Genomic DNA, 17492 nt, shown 5'->3' with positions numbered 1-17492 from the left:
TGCAAAGACACCCACTCCAAGACACATAATAATTAAAATGCCAAAGATTAAAGATAAAGAAAGAATCTTAAAAGGAGCAAGAGAAAAAAAGTTAGTTACATACAAAGGAGCTCCCATAAGGCTGTCAGCTGATTTCTCAAAAAAAACTTTGCAGGCTTGAAGAGATTGGTAAGAAATATTCAGAGTCACAAAAGCAGGACCTATAGCTAAGATTGCTCCACCCAGCTCTCGTTTAGAATCAAAGGGCAGATATAGAGCTTCCCAGACAAGAAAAGACTAAAGGAGCTCATCATCACCAAACCAGTATTACATGAAATGTTAAAGGGACTTATTTAAGAAAAAGAAGATCAAAACTAGGAACAATAAAATGGCAAAGAATACTAATCTTTGAATTTCTAACAATTGAATCTAAAAAACAAACTAAGCAAACAAAAAGAACAGAGACAGAATCATGGATATGGAGAGCATTTCGATGGTCGCCAGATGGGACAGGGCTGTGGGGGTGGGTGAAGAGGTCTGGGGATTAAGGCGTACAAACAGGCGGTTACAGAATAGCCGTGGGCATGTACAGTGCAGTGCAGGAAGTGGAGCAGCCAGAGAGCGTGTATGCATGACCCAAGGGCATGAACAATCGTGAGGGGATTGCTTGAGGGAGTGAGGGGTGCTGGGTGGTGGGGGTCAAAGAGGGAAAAATCAGGACAACTGTAATAGCATAATCAATAAAATATTTAAAAAAATAAAATAGTTAATAAACAGTTATTTTTAAAGGTGAAACCTGAATAATGAGGATTGGTGTGTATATAAGGGAGACAGAGTCCTGAGCAAGGAGAATATTCCAGGTAAAAGAAATAGAAAGCCTTCCGGAAGAAGCTAAAGATCATGTGAAGGAGCCTTATGAGGGGGAAAAGGTGCCTATGTAAGGCCGGAGCAGTAACACAGGCCACACCACACAGACCCACGTAGACCACATTAAAAACTTCAGATTTGATCCTAAGCTCGATGTTTAGGATCAATGAAGGGTTTTTAAGAAGGGAAGTGACATGATCCAACAGATGTCTGAGGAAGACCATTCTGGGATGCCATATGGGACAGGATTGATGGCGCAAATGGCTGAGGTGGCAGGGATGTCTTCAAGGCTCACAGCCATAATCATGAGAACACATTCCTGGGATTTATATCTGTGCTCACCTGAGTTCAAGGGGCATTTATTTGGTCAGTCCTTTGGGAACAGGATCAGCTTGTGTGTCTCCTAGGGTGAGGAGGCAGGGAGGAGGATGGGGAAGAGACAACATTTGGAGATATCCAGGTTCGTGAGTAAACTGAAAGTTACTCTAAATGACCAGTTCAAACTCCTTGTTATCAAAAGGCTCAGGTCTGAGAAATGCCTCCATGCAAGTAAGACAACTTGCAGTTTTAAAGGGGACAAATGAGGACTTTGTGGGAGCCAAGTCTTCCCAGATCTACCCCCTACCAATCAGGCATCTAGCTATCTCTGCATTTCGTGAGAAGAGAAGAAAAATAGTGCAAACTCTAAAATGTTCTCAAAGGGCTCTTCAATTAGTTCACATACATTTATTCTTTTATTGAATCATTAGAGTATAAGAACCTGAGGACAGAGCAGATGTTCCTTTAGAGTGACTGTTTTTAGACTTTTAAAAACCATAGCCCATAGCAAGGAATACATTTTACATATGGCTCAGGCCACATATACTTATATAAATATATAAGTGAAACAAAAGTTCCTCAAGACAATACTAACCCTTCCTACCAGCCATGCACTCTGATCTTTTCTATTCCATTCTATTCTTCTTTTTTTAAAAAATGCTGGTTACAACTCATTAATTGATTTCACAATTACTAATGGGTTACAACTTGCAGTTTGAAAAACTGTTAATGAGCGTGTGAAAGGCATAAGGACTAAAAGCTGGGTGAGCCCTAGCTCAGCCATTTGCTGTGTGGCCTCAGGCAAATTACATTGTCTCACTGGGCCTCATTTTTTTTTAATTTATCTGGAAAATGAGAAAATTGGAATTAACGATTCCCAAACTTCCTTCCAGCATTAGGGTATTTATTTTTCAGAATTAGGAACGATCCTCAAGAACAAAGATCTTATTAGAGATGAAGGCTAAGGTCATCTACACCTTTGTATCCCCAATTACTATGGATGGATGCAAAAGTTGGACAGTGAAGAAGACGGATAGGAAAAATTTGATTTGCTTGGAATAAGATGCTGGAAGAGAGCTGTGATACCCTGAACCACCAGAAAGACAAACCCGTGGTGATAGAGCAAATTAAGCCTGAAACATCACTGGAAGCAAAAATGTCAAAACTAAAAGCTGTCCTAAAAAACTAAAAGTTTGGGCACATCGTGAGAAAGCAGTGTTCTTTGGAAAAGACAATAATGCTGGGGAAAATCATATCTGTATTTTCAAAAAAGATTTTATTTATTTATCTTTAGAGAGGGGAGGAGGAAGGGGAAAAAAACATCAATGTGTAGTTGCCTCTCACGCGCCCCCTACTGGACACCTGGCCCACAACCCAGGCATGTGCCCTGACTCAGAATTGAACCAACGACCCTTGGGTTCATAGGCTGGCTCTCAATCCCCTGAGCCACACCAGCCAGGGCGCTTGGGAAAATCAAAGGCAGCAGGAAAAGAGGTAGAAAATATGAGAAGGGTTGATTCCATAAAAGAAGCCACAGATGTGAGTACAGGAGCTGAGCAGGGCTGTTGAGGACAGGACACTGTGGATGGCACTTCTTCATAGGGTCCCCAGGAGTCATAGCTGGCTCAACAGCACATAAGGCAACAAACACACCAGTGCTGCACATACACACACTCCAAAGTACTCTCTTACGTAATACCTGGGACTGGGTTTCTCTTACTGTCGACTGAATGACTGTCAAAAAGAGGCGAGGCTGTTTAAGGGTCATCTAATAAAAATAGTTATTGATGTTAGTTATTTTAATATTCCCTTAAAGGAAAAGTCTTACAGACATTTTACAAAGTGTCAGCCCATTTGACCTAATTTGGTCATTATCATCACTTATTCTCAAATTCTTTATTATACAGTTAAATGATGATAATGACTTAATAGTTTTTGACAAACTCTAACCATGACATCACAAAAACTTTATAAGCAGGTAGGGAAGATGCTATCATATTTTTAGAAAAAATACAAAAAAAACACCGTTTTTTTAACAGACGAGGATATTTATTTATTTATTTATTATTTTTTATTTCAGAGAGAGGGAAAGGGACGGAGAGAGAGAGGGAGAGAAACATCAATCAGTTGCCTCTCAACCCGGACTGGGAACAGAACTCAAAACCTCGGCACGCAACCTAAGCATATGCCCTGACCAGGGATGGAACTGGCAACCTTTTGCACTGTGGGACGACATCTAACCAAACGAGCCACATCAGTCATGGCCAGATGAAGAATTTAGTAGGACTAAGTGTCTTGTCCAGTCACAAGGGTCATAAGAGCTGCTAATTGGCATCACCGCGTCATGAGCCCATGCCTTCCACTTCCACATCCAGGGCCTCTGTCCTGTGAGAACACAGAGCCAGGACTAGACCATCCCAGAGCTGACCTGTCTTTCTGCAGCTACAAGGGGAAGCTGGGCTGGGTATGCCCAACTGAGTGAGATTTGCTGAAATACCCCAGCTCTGCCGTGCTATACTTAAAAGCTCATCTGGTCTTTGTCCTACTTTAAAATGTGAATCTCTTCTGAGGGGAAGCCAATCCATGTGTTTCTGATTTGTTTACATTTAATTTCTCCAAATAGTGCTTTCTGACATCCTTGAGCTTTGTACATTTTCTAGAAGACAGGAAATGTCCTCTAGATGCCACGTGTGGGTAGATTAGGAAGAGATGGAGCTCTCAGGCGCCCACTGGGATCCTCCCCATTAGGAAAATGACGTCTCCCATCTTTGCAGTGGAGCCTACGCCCGGTTTCAACTCCATTTACGACTCCAGCTCCAGCCAAGATGACAGTTGTAATACATGGGCCAGCCATCATGGGACTCCATCCAGAACATAGGATATAATAAAGCAAAGGATGAACTCGATCCTTAATAACTTGGCCAGGGCATAACATGAGGTCACATGTGAGAGAAGCAATGATTCGTTGTGGCTCCGTGACTATCCTAATCATATACCTCAGCAGGAGGCCTTTAATGTTCCCTCTAAGCAAACCTGTAATAGCGAAAGTGAAAATATGAACTGGAGTAACATGATGAGTATCCCTTAATGGACAGAATATATGAAGAAAATATAGCACAGTGGGAAGTGCTATGTAGTCAGGCAGACCTAGGTTCAAAGCTTTGGTCTGACATTGAGCCCAAGGGACTTTAAGGCCAGTTACTTAACCTTTGTGAATATCATCAATAAACTCCAACCCCAGAAAATTGTTTCAAGAGTTAAATAAGACAATGTGTATGGCAGGACAATTAATAGGCACTTAATAAATGGCAACTAGTAGTATTATATTATCAGAAAGTAATATGCCATATGTTGAATTCCCTCTATATTCCCATTTAAATCACGCTCTAGGCAGTCTCCTGACACCCTGCTGAGTTCAATATGGAAGTTTGGTAACGATCAATCAAAAATAATTTAATGAGAATGTGACGGTGTAAAGCCAGTGCCAGATGCTATAAGGGTGGACTGGAAAAAAAGGGGGAAAAAAGTAGGTTTACAAGGTTGTTGAGGAGAAATAACACAAGTGGCAGATGCTTGAGAAAAATCCCAAAGCAATTTAGCAGCAGATTAACAGAATCCAAGTTGAGTCTTGGGCTACTGGGGATGCAGAAGCAGTCCTGGGGGATGCAGAGGCATGCTGGAGGAAGGCCTTAAGCAGGTAAGGCTTCTTCCCAATTCTGAGCTGGCACTTGAGTGTTAAGCTTCCTGAGTACGTGGTGGACCCAAAGCCTGAGATTTTGTAACAAAAGTTCAACGTTTTTGTGTTAAAAATTTGTGGAGAGGGTGGAATGTGGAAAAACTGTTCAGTGTGTATGAGTACTTTTAGTATAACAAAAAATGTTTTTGAAAAAGAAAGACGTAGTGGTTGCCTGACAATGTGAAATGTACTAACTTGTTCACTGTAAAGTGGTTAACTTTAGTCCTGGCTCGGTAGCTCAGTTGGTTAGAGCATCATCCCGATATGTAGGTTTGATCCCCAGTCAGGGCACATTCAAAAATCAACCAATGAAGACATAATAAATAAGTGGAATTACAAATTGATGGCTCTCTCTCTCTCTCTCTCTCCATCTCTCTAAAGTAAATATACTTAAAATATTGGTTAACTTTGTTACAAGAATTTCAACTCAATTTAAAAACTCATGGAAATAAAAATTAATATTTTATAGGAGTACTCTCCCCGGTTATTAGAAAATATTCTAAGCTACAGAAATTAAAACAATGTGTTATCAGCACAAGAATAGACACTGGACTAAAGGAACAGAATGGAGTCCAAAAGTAGAATCAAGTGTATTTGGGGAAATTAGCTAAATAAGACAGTTACAGTCAATGGAGAAAAGATGAATCGTTCAATAAATGCTATTGGAACAAATGGCTAACTACTTGGGAAAAAATAAAGCTAGACCCATACCTTACAATTTATACCAAAATGAATTCCAGATGGATTAAAGAATTAAATGCAGAAATGCAGAAGAATGGAGCCATGAGAGTTCTAGAAGGAAAATGTGATAGAATTTTTTATAATCCTGGAGTAATGGGGGATTTTTATAGGCTTGACATGAACCCAAAAGGAAACCCAAAAGGTTTCCAAAAGGAACCTAAAAGGAAAAGATTGGTAAGTTTGACCATACACAAAAACACGCAAATGAAAGCAAATTCTGTAGGTCTTGCATGGCAAAAATAACTATAAACAAGGTTGAAAAACAAATGACAAATTAGGAAAATATTTGCAACTCACGATAACTAGTTTCTTCAATATACAAAGCATTTTTACAAATGAATAAGACAAAGCCAATCACTCCTACTGAAAATAAGAATGGATAATTCATAAAAGAAAAACTGAATTGTCAATGGATGTATGAGAATATGTTTACCCTCATTAGTAATCAAAGAAATATAAATAAAATCAACAAAAAGATCGTATTAACAAATTAATAAAGAAAAAATTATGATTCCCAGACCATACATCCTCTTGCACTTCTGGAAAAGGTAAAAAATAGTATAACATTTCTGGAAGGCATTTTGTCTCAGGTACCAACATATTTTTGTAGGTCCTTGCTTTTTATCACTTTGAATACTTCTTGCCAGTCCTTTCTTTCTTGCTTGCAAAGTTTCTTTTGAGAAATCAGCTGGCAGTCGTATGGGAACTCCTTTGCAGGTAACTCTCTGCTTTTCTCTTACTGCTTTTAAGATTCTCTCTTTATCTTTAACCTTTGGCATTTTAATTATGATGTGTCTTGGTATGGTCCTCTTTAGGTCCAACTTGTTTGGGACTCTCTGTGCTTCCTGGACTTATATGTCTATTTCCCTTGCCAAATTAGGGAAGTTTTATTTCATTATTTTTTCAAATAAGTTTTCGATTTCTTGCTCTTCCTCTTCCCTGGCATGCCTATGATTCAGATGTTGGCACTTTTGGAGATGTCCCAGAGTCTTCTTATTCTCTCCTTGTCTTTTTGAATTCTTGTTTCTTCATTCTGTACTGGGTGACTGTTTATTTCTTCCTTATGTTCCAAGTTGTTGATTTCAACTCCAACTTCCTTCCCTTCACTGTTGGTTCCCTGTGGATTTTTCTTTATTTCACTTCATCTCTTCCCTTATGCATCTGCCATACTCAGTGAGTTCTCTAAGGATCCTTAGCACCAGAGTTATGAACTCTGCATCTGATAGGTTGGCTATCTCCATTTCACTTAGCTGTTTTTCTGGAGTTTGGACCTGTTCTTTCATTTGGGCCATGTTTCTTTGTCTCTTCAATTTGGCAGCTTCCCTATGTTTGTTTCTGTGTAATGGGTAGAGCTGCTTTGATTCCCTGTCTCAGTGCACCTGTTACGTTGTATGGGGTGGAGCCTTAGGTGTTCACTAGGGTGGGGCAACCCACTTCACCACTTTGTGGCACAGTATGTGGGGGAGGGGTTGGAGTGGGAACAATGCCACTTGCTTGGAACTCACACTGTTTCCAGCCACTTCATCCACTTCCCATATGCAACTGTTACCCTCTAGCTGTTGCCCTGGTGGTGGATCCCAGAGTGGGTGGGTTTGCGTACTTTCTAGGACCATGGGTGCCCTTTAAACAGACTCTCCTGAGAGACCAGCAGTTTCTTCTGCAGCCCACAACCTCCACTGGTTTTTACAGCCAAGAGTTATGAGGCTTGCCCTGGCTTGTCTGGCTCAGTAGATGAGTGCCAGCCTGCGAACCAAAAAATCAGCTGTTCAATTCCCAGTTAGGGCACATACCTGGGTTGCGTGCCAGGTCCCCAGTTGGGGGCATGTGAGAGGCAACCAATCACTGTATCTCCCACACATTGATGTTTCTCTCCCACTCTTTCTCCCTCCCTTCCCCTCTCTCTTACAGTAAATAAATAAAATCTTTTTTAAAAAACAGTTTTGAGGCTTTCTTTTCCTGGTGTTGGAACCCTGGGCTGCATGGTCTGGCCTGGGGCTGGGATTGTTTGCTCCCCAGGTGTCCCTGCTTGTTTCTACCCACCACATGTGACTGCAGAACTGCCCATCCTGTTGCCCACCACTGTCACCTCACAGGCCAATGCACCGTGTCCTCTCCGCCCTTCCTAGGCATCTGGCTGCATATTTCTTCTTTAAATCCTGAGTTGTCAGACTTCTCTACAGTTTGATTTTCTGGCAGTTCTGGTTGTTTTTTGTTTTGAGATTAGCTGTGGTCCTTCTTCTGGATGTGTAAGGAGGTGAGGCATGTCACCTCCATCTTGGCCATAATTCCAAAAGAAAAAATCTTTAAAAAAAAACAGTATTAATTTAGTTCCACATGCCTCACAATTTACTGAGTATTTCCAATAGACAGCAGTATTACCCTTGGTAGTAGGAAATTATCTCAACGATGGATGATTGTGATAGTGATTACATGAGTAAATAATTGTGAGAAGATTATGATGCTTTAGTACAGGCTGAGAATTAAAAACAAAGTGACTGTCTGATAAACATCCCTTTCTCCAACAGGCAGTTAAGTTCTAGAGTCAGCTCCAGCACCCCAGCTCTGTGACCTGGGCTTCTCTGAGCCTTGGCTTTCTCATGTGTACCTTTGAGGACTGGGTCAAATGAGCCTTAAGGGCCCTTCCAGATCTAAAATTATGCAATTCTCTGGTTCTTGGAACTTGAATTTTTCTATATTATAATTTTCTTAAAGATTTTATTTAATTTTAGAGAGAGGACAAGGGAAGGAGAAAGAGAGGGAGAAAAACATTGATATGCGAGAGGTACAATGATTGATTGCCTCTGGCACGCCCCACAACTGGGAACAGGACTGCAACCCAGGCACGTGCCCTGACAGGGAATCGAACTGGTGACCTTTAGGTTTGTACGCCAGTGCGTAGTCCTTTGAGCCATACCTTCCAGGGCTATATTCTAATTTCGTGAGAAAGAAAAATTATAAACAAAGCTTTCAGGAAACAATTTTAATTATATATTGTTATCCGAGCCCATTTTCATCTCATCTAAAGCCCCAGTGCTGTACAATAATTATGAGTCCAGATTCTATTCTGAGAGCACTGTAAGAGGCTGAATCAAAACATCTATGGTATAGTTATCATAATTCTTCTATAGGATATTTTATTCTGTTCTAATTACATAAATATTTGCTAATGCATTTATGCTATATAACTTCTCTTTAGCCAACACATGGAACACATTGGAATACTTCATTTCTTGTTCATTCTGATTAAGTGGGAGTTCAATGAATCTCTCTCTCTCTCTGCTGAGAAATCCAACAGGTTTTTATTTCTGGCAGTTCATTAGCATTACTTAATGTTTGAATGATGAGGCTAGAGATTATCATCTCTAGGCAATAGATGGGGATGTGGAATCAGAACAATTTAGAGTTGGGAGGAATTTTAAAGGTTGACTAATCAAACTCCATATTTTACAAATGAGAAAAGTAAAACCCAGAGAAGACGAAGGCCAGAAATTTGGAAATTATCTGGACAATAGCTGGAATAAAACACAAGGCCACTTGTTCCTCAGCTTATTTTCCAACAGAAACCTCCCAACATTTCCCTCTGGGTGCTCAGTATTTAAGATGAGCTGCATATGAAAAGCCAGGCTTATTTAGGGTTTACCCATGTGATGGGTAGTTCCTGTCTCTTCCGAATCCCAGCCTAAAGCCTAAACTCAACTCAGCTCTAGAATCTAATGACAGTTGTTTGGAGGAGAGAGTTCTTAAATAAATAAAGATTCAAGACCCCCTCCTCAACTTTCCCAACGAAGTGCAGTTGAAATGGGGAACAACAGCTCTCAATGAGGCCAGTTTTAATTATTAATATTTATGTCACCACAATGTTCAAGGAGCTTGCTTGCAAACTCGCTCATCTCAGAAAGTTAAACAGTCCTAAGTATAATCAGTAGAGCAAGGAAGAAAAGAATGAAAACCATGATGTGTATGGTGTGAGGGTGGGTGTGGGATGGGTGGGGTTGAGAACCCCAGACTGGTGCAATCTATTAAGGAATGATATTATAGGTAGAAGGAGCAGGTTAAGGAAGGAAAGCCAGAAGGAGCACTATTGCCAAGAACTGTTATCAATTAACATTCTGGAAACCACAGCCATACTTCTCTTCTTTGGGGATCCTATAAAATGAGACCGTAAAGATTCATTGAGCCAACAAGGCTGTGGCTGCATATTGGTGCGGGTGGTAGGGAATAAGGATCAAGAGGCTCACAAAGGGATCCAGATGTCTGCTTCACTGAAGTGGAAAAACCATCATAGCAATTTTCACAATATATCTGGCACGACTAGTTGCCACGGAAGCCAACTAAACTAGCTGAGAATAGGCATAAGGTGTGCAGAGAGAGTGAGAAAGAAAGAGAGAGGGAGAGAGAGTTTTAATTCAAGAGGTGTTGCTGAGTTGTGAAAGAAATGGCCAGCCCTAAATCATAGGCTCACCTCTCAATCTGATGGAAATGTCAGTCCTGGGTTCTCTTGTCCTCTGAGAAGGCCCTACATTTGGATAAAGAAGCTATTGAACATCTCTCTTCTCTTTTGCTGGATTCATAAGCTCCTTGTGCAGTTGTAGGAAGGCAAGAACACATGGGGTCTGCCTCTTTGTAGCTTAAATAATGCGTAGGTCAAATTTTGTAACCCCAAAATACTACTGATACTTGAGCAAACAGTTGGACCTAAAAGCTAAGCAAAATTCAGGAACAAAGAATAGGGGCAAGTTAAAAGTAGGGTCCTCTCCCAGATAGTATGTAGCAGCTAACAGTCTAGAACTTTCTCTGTAGAGGGACAGAGAGTAAATATTTCTGACTTGTGGACCATGAGGTCCTGTTACAGATGCTCTTCTGCTATTTAGAGCAAAAGCAACCATAGACAATATATAAATAAATGAGTGTGCTCAATGTTCCAATAAAAGTTTACCTATGGACAGTGAAACTTGAATTTCATATAATTTTCACATATAATGCAATGTCATTCTTTTGTATATATATATTTTTTATTTCATTGATTATGCTATTACAGTTGTCCTGATTTTTCTCTCTTTGCCCCCACCTCCACCCACCCCTCTCTCCCTCAGACAAACCCGACACTATTGGTCATGTCCATGGGTCATGCATATAAGTTCTTTGGCTACTCCATTTCCTATACTGTACTCTACATCCTCATGGCTATTCTGTAACTACCTATTTGTACTTTTTAATCCTCTCACCTCTTTACCCATTCCCCCACACCTCCCTCCTATCTGGAGGCCTGTATCCATGATTCTGCCTCTGTTGTTCTCGTTTGCTTAGGTTGTTTTTTAGATTCAATTGTTGATAGATACATATTTTTTGCCATTTTATTGTTCCTATCTTTGATCCTCTTCTTCTTCTTCTTAAATAAGTCCCTCGAACATTTCATATAATAATGGTTTGGTGATGATGAACTCCTTTAGTGTTTTCATGTCTGGGAAGCTCTTTATCTGCCCTTTGATTCTAAATGACAGCTTTGCTGGGTAGAGCAACCTTGGCTATAGGTCCCTACTTTTCATGACTTTGAATATTTCTTGCCAATACTTTCTAGCCTGCAAAGTTTCTTTTGAGAAATTGCTGACAAATATCATTCTTTTGTAAAAATTGTTTTCAACCATTAGAAAATTTAAACTATTCTTAGTTCATGGGCAATATAAAAACAATCAGTAGGCCAGATCTGGCCTGCAGACTGTAGTTTGCAGACTCATGGTCTAGAATAATGTTGTCCAATAGAACTATAATGAGAGCCACATATGTGACTTAACATTTTTCTAGTAACCTCTTGTAAAAGATAAAAAGAAACTGGTGAAATTAATTTTAATAATATATTTTATTTAATCCAATATATCCAAAATATTGTAATTTCAATATGTTATCAATATAAAATTTACTAATGAGATATTTTACCTTCTTTTTTTAATACTAAGTCTTCAAAACCCAGAGTTTGTTTTACACTGAGAGCACATCTCAATTCATTCAAGCCATATTCCAGGCTCACAATAGCTACATTTGACTAGAGGCTCCCATGTTGGACAGTGCAGGTCTAGAATAGTATTTTCAAACTTTAGCTTGCATCAGAATCACCTGGAAGGCTGTTAAAATACAGATTATGCTTCTCATTTAGTAGTTTGGGGCAAGGCCCCAAAACTTGCGTTTCTAGTAAGTTCATAGGTGGTATTGATGCTGTTGGTCTGGGGACCATGCTCTGAGAACCACTTATCTATAAGGTGAGGTAGAGAGAAAAGTAGAGAAGCAAGTAGGAGCCAGGAATATATAAAATCAAGAGGTAAAAACTGAACACTAAACAATGAAATACCATTATACAACTAATAGAATAGCCAAAATTAAAAGCACTGACAACACCAAATACTGGTGAGAAGGTAGAGCAACAGGAATTCTCATTCACTGCTGGTGGGAATGCAAATTCTTACAAAACTAAACATACTTTTATCATACAATCCAGTAGTCACACTCCTGGGCATTCACCTAAATGAGCTGAAGACATGTTTACACAAAAACTGTACATGGGTGTTTATAGCAGCTTTATTTATAATTGCCAAAAGTTAGATGCAACCAAAATGTCCTTCAGTAGGTGAACAGATAAATTAAACTGGTATATCCAGACATGAAATATTATTCAGTTCTAAAAAGAAATGAGCTGTGAAACCATGAAAAGACACGGAGAGATCTTGAGTGTATATTGCCAAGTTAAATAAGCCAATATGAAAAGGCTGCAACTATATGGCATGCTGAAAGAGGCAAAATATGCAGACAGCAAAAAGACCAGTGGTTACCAGGGGTTAGGAGGGAGGAAGGGATAAATAGGTGGAGCACAGAGGATTTTTAGGGCCACGAAACTATTCTATGTGATACTGTAATGGTAGACGCATGTCATTATATTTGTCAAAACCCATAGAATGTACAGCACCAAGAGTTATGCCTCATATAAACTATGGACTTGGGGTGATGATGTGTGAATGCAGGTTCATTGATTGTAACAAATATACCACTCTGGCACGGGATGCTGATATTAGGGTAGGCTGTGCATTTTTTAGAGCAGGGAGTAAGGGGAACCCAGAATTTCAGCATTTTCCACTTAATTTTACTGTGAACCTAAAACTGCTCTGAAAAACAGTCTATCAGAGAGGGCAGGAGAGAGAGAGAGAGAGAGAGAACAAACCAGATTATTAAGTCAGAAAAACAGTAGGCCTCCAGAGGTAAAAATCTTGAAACAGAGGTGGGGCCTTACAACTGGAGAAACCGCTCTTATGCTGCCATGCAAAGTGAGAGTCAAGGAAGTAGCTTCTCCAGATTTCAGTTTTGTAGGTGTCCTGAGGGAGGACAGGGCTGGAGAGCTCTGCCTAAGTAGGGGCCATCTCAGAATGTGAGCAGTTTTTAAAAGTATTTGCAATGGAACAACCATATCCTAGCTCTGACCAACTCCAGTAAAGATACCCAAGCCTCTTATTTAACACAATGACCTACAAAACAATCCAACTTTCAGGCTGAACCTATGTCTTCTCACAGTAACTTAGCCTGCTGAAATAGGAAATGAGACAGGTAAAATAACATAGAAATTGGGGCTTCTCAAAGATTGCAACAATTAGGGGGTGGTGTGCATTTTCAGGAAGATTCTATAAATCCAGACTCTAATTCCTACCTTAAGGGTATATAATCAACCAATTTGGAAACCACATCGTTCATGAATGTCCTTTGATTGCCCTTTGGAAGAAAGCTTGTTTGCTGCGGTACATTACAACATGTAAAGCTTTAATAGATCTTTAAAAATAGGTCCCCTCATAAGTCCTTGAACTTTGTGACCTAAATTAAAACTCTGGATCTTAATTTATTTAAAAAAAGAAACTGTTTTCTGGTCCATTGGTGTCAGAAGACCCTTCATTATATAGTTTGGGGATCTCTCAAATTCAGGAGAAACTTAAAGGCCTAAAGAAAGTTTGTAAAGACAGCTTTTTAAGGTGTCTTTTTCTGGTAGCACTCTTCTATGAACCTTTTCTAACATCTTGTCCAATCAAACACTGAGAAATAGAAACTCAGTTTTGGGAGGCAATGAAACAGAGATATTCAGAACTCTTCATTTTACAAAGCAAACCCTAGTTCAATGTCTAATCATCTGTTTAAATATCAAATATAATCCCATTAAAATCAATTCAAAAATATTATACTTAGAAAAATATAAAAATGTAAAAAGATGAGAAAAAAACATTAATTCTGACCTTTCCTGGGATAGAAAAATTTACCATAGGAAAAGCACAATATTGTCTTTAATAAATAATCAACTCAAGTATCTCCCCCCACTCCAAGAAGAAACATTTACTCAGCAAAGCTAAATGCCTGAATCTTTCAGGATCTCATCTCAAACTAAGTAGAAACCTACACGTTCCCTGGAGCACAGATTAAGAGACAGTGACCTGGAATCCCATCCAATCAGAAGGGGAAAAGCAGAAACAAGTACGAGAAACCATGCCTGGTAGGCCAGGTAATTTCAGAAAGAATAATTAAAGGAATTTAGTCCCTCAAGTCAGGGAGGCCTGTGAAAAATTGCAAGTTTGAGTCACAGCAGGTTTGTAGCCCGTTTAAGTCATTGGACCACTAGTCCTTTAGGGAACTGGAAAAATAATTTAGTACAGATGTAAGCATGTATAACAATCCTGCAATGGTTTAATTATATACTGACTTGGAATTATATTATTACTTTGTATGGAGGATTAATTCAGAGTTCTCTCTTTGGCACTGAGGTTGTGTCAATAATACACCTTAACCCTAAACAACTTTAAAAAATAAATGCTTTATTTAAATTTAATTTTTACTTGGGAGAAAATAAAATACTATTTATCACTCAAAACTGTAAATGTGTGAAAAGCAGTTCATTAATATAACTTCATTAGTGTACCACACTGTATGTTGTCTTCCAGAGTCGCAAAAAAGAAAAAAAGAAAGAAGAAAGAAGAAAGAAAAACAAATTTTTATAAATACACTTTGGAGGAGAAAGTCTGCATTCTGCATAAGTTTTCAGGATGAAATAGTTTTAAATTGCTCCCAATTCCATCAAAGATGTTCTTAAATAAATATCTTTCTTTAAAAATCCAATCATAATTTATTTAAATATCCCCAAAATAGCAAGAAAAAAAATGAGTTTGTTCCTTGAGGGCACCATCATTCTGAGTTGAGTCAAGGTTACTGAAATGTGATCAATCTTATTACATAAAAAATCTTCCACGGTTGTTCCCATAGAGGGACATTCAATAAATGGAAAAATAAGGTCACCATTGCCCGAAAAAAAAACAACCAACCAACCAAACATTAAATTCAGATGAAGGCAAAGAAGATATAAAATAATTATTTGCGTATTTCTAGCTCCATCTCACTTTAATCAGAGGTTTGCATACATCTTTGGGTAAGATCGTGAAATCAATCCCACTCATCTTTCAACACACATGCTCAACAATAGATATATTCCAAAAAAGAAATACAAGAGCTGAAAGAAAAACTAACTATATACTGAATACTTGCTCCATAACCAAAATATTACCTCTATTAGCATATTCACATGAGTTCAGTATTGTGTTAAATTTTCCTATAATCTTCATTTCCAAACAAACCATGCCAATACTAAATGAGACGGTATGATCTAAAAAAAAAAAAAAAAAAGAACAACATCATTAACCATAAGAAAATACACACACACAAAAAAAAACCAGAAGGAGATACTGCATCATACACTCTAAAATGACTATTTTGTCATTTTAGACAAAAAATGAAAATAACTAATGTTGGTGAGGCTGTGGAAAGACTGAAACCCTGGTGCATTGCTGATCATAATGTAAAATGGTGTAATGCTGTGAAAAACAGTTTGGTGTTCCTCAAAATGTTAAGCAGAATTACCATATGACCCAGCAATTCCATTCTTATGTATGTGTCTACCAGAACTGAAAAAAAAGAAAACCAGACAGATACTTGTATGCCAATGTTCATAGCAACATTACTCACAATATTGAAAAGGTGAAAACAATCCAAGTTTCCATCAACTGATGAATGAATAGCCAAATGTGGTATACACATACAGTGGAATCTTATTCAACCATAAAAAGGAATGAAGTTCTAACACATGCAACAAAATGGATGAAACTTGATATTATGCAAATGAAATAAGACAGTCACAAAAGGACAAATAGTGTATGATTCCACTTATATGAGGTACCTAGAATAGGAAAGGTCATAATGACTAGAGGTTACTAGGGGTTGAGGGGAGGCGAAATGGGGAATTATTATTTATTGGGTACAGTGTTTCTGTTTGGGATAATAAAAATATTATGGGAATGGATAGGGATGATTGTTGCACAACATTGTGAATGTACTAAATGCCAATGAACTGTACACTTGAAAACGGTTAAAATGGTAAATCTCATGTATATCTGAGAATAAAGAATACATATGATTCATAGTTTTTCAAATTCTTCTGGGTACTATGAGAGAGAGACAGAGAGACAGGCAGAGAAAACAGTAAGTTCTGAATGAAAGAAGGGGAAATGAGCTCCATCTCAACAACTTTAAGGGTGAGGTAGGAAAAGCCACTTCACCAGGCCAATTTTCTAAATTCAAAACTGAGATCTGAAATAACTATCAGGACAATATGGGCCAATGAAACTTGTTCCCCTACCCTATTTCTAATTTGTGCCTGAGTTAAAAGAATATCTTTCACCTAACTAAGTGCTTCTCAAGTTTTTGTTTTCTTTTTTTTATTTTTAGAGAGAAGGAAGGGAGAGGGACAGGGGGAGAGAGAGAGAAACATCGATTTGTTGTTTCATTTATTTATGCATTCGTTGGTTGATTCTTGTATGTGCCCTGACCAGGGATGGAACCCACAACTTTGATGTTTGGGGACAGTGCTCCAAACAACTGAGCTACCTGGCCAAATATAAACACCGTAAAAGGTGCTTATTGTGTTTACTTTTATCATCTTCAATATTTTGACGCACACACTTTTTTCAGCATTACCTGGGGACAACATCTTGCCTTTTTGAAATACCACATCCCCAAATGGGACTGCCAGTGTAAATGGCTTGTTCTGTGCAGATCAGAGTGAACTTTGTTCAAGAGTTACATTAACACCCAAATGCCTTCACCCCCAACTGCAGCCCAGGGACCTAGGACAGAGGGCAGGTGTCCCTCGGAAGGGGGTTTCCCAACAACACCAACTCTATAACCGGCATAGGTCTATTATTTTCCGGGAGGCTCCAAAGGATTCTGGGAGTTGGGGGTCGCCCAAGGGACAAAAATAAAATGTTGGCACAAGGTGGGCAGCGGATAGGTTTACGATTATCAAGAAGTGAACGGTTTTTCAAATCTTTCGACCACTTCCCTCACTTGTCTCACAGGGTTAAGCCCTCATTTCTGCTCCTCCCACGCTCCGCCCCTTTACTGCCCTGTTAGCCAATCATCGGGCTGGTGCTTGCCAGTCCGGGCCAATCCTGAACCCGTTTACTCTGAGCGGGAAAGACTCAGAAGCTGCGAGAGAACGAGGGCGGCTAACCGCCCTCTCTTAGCCTTGTCTCTGGGGGGTGGAGGGTAACAGGCTCTGGAGGCGGTTGCCCATTGGCTGGGCAGCGGGCCAATGAAGGGGTGTAAAGCGGGGGGCGGGTCTCACAGCAGGGGGCTGGCCACGGCTGGCTGGTGCCGCGTCGCGAGCCGGGGTTGGCAATGTAACGGCCTCTCCCCCCGACCCTCCTTCCCCGCTCCGACCCCCCCACCCACAGACCCGCTCCAGGCAGCGCCCGGGGCGGTGGCGGCGGCAGCGGCGGGGTGC

This window comes from Pteronotus mesoamericanus, unplaced genomic scaffold (assembly GCF_021234165.1).
Source record: "Pteronotus mesoamericanus isolate MK-2021 breed Mesoamerican mustached bat unplaced genomic scaffold, CSHL_Meso_final scaffold_408, whole genome shotgun sequence".
In the NCBI taxonomy this organism is placed as follows: domain Eukaryota; kingdom Metazoa; phylum Chordata; class Mammalia; order Chiroptera; family Mormoopidae; genus Pteronotus; species Pteronotus mesoamericanus.
This window is presented reverse-complemented; position numbering follows the sequence as displayed.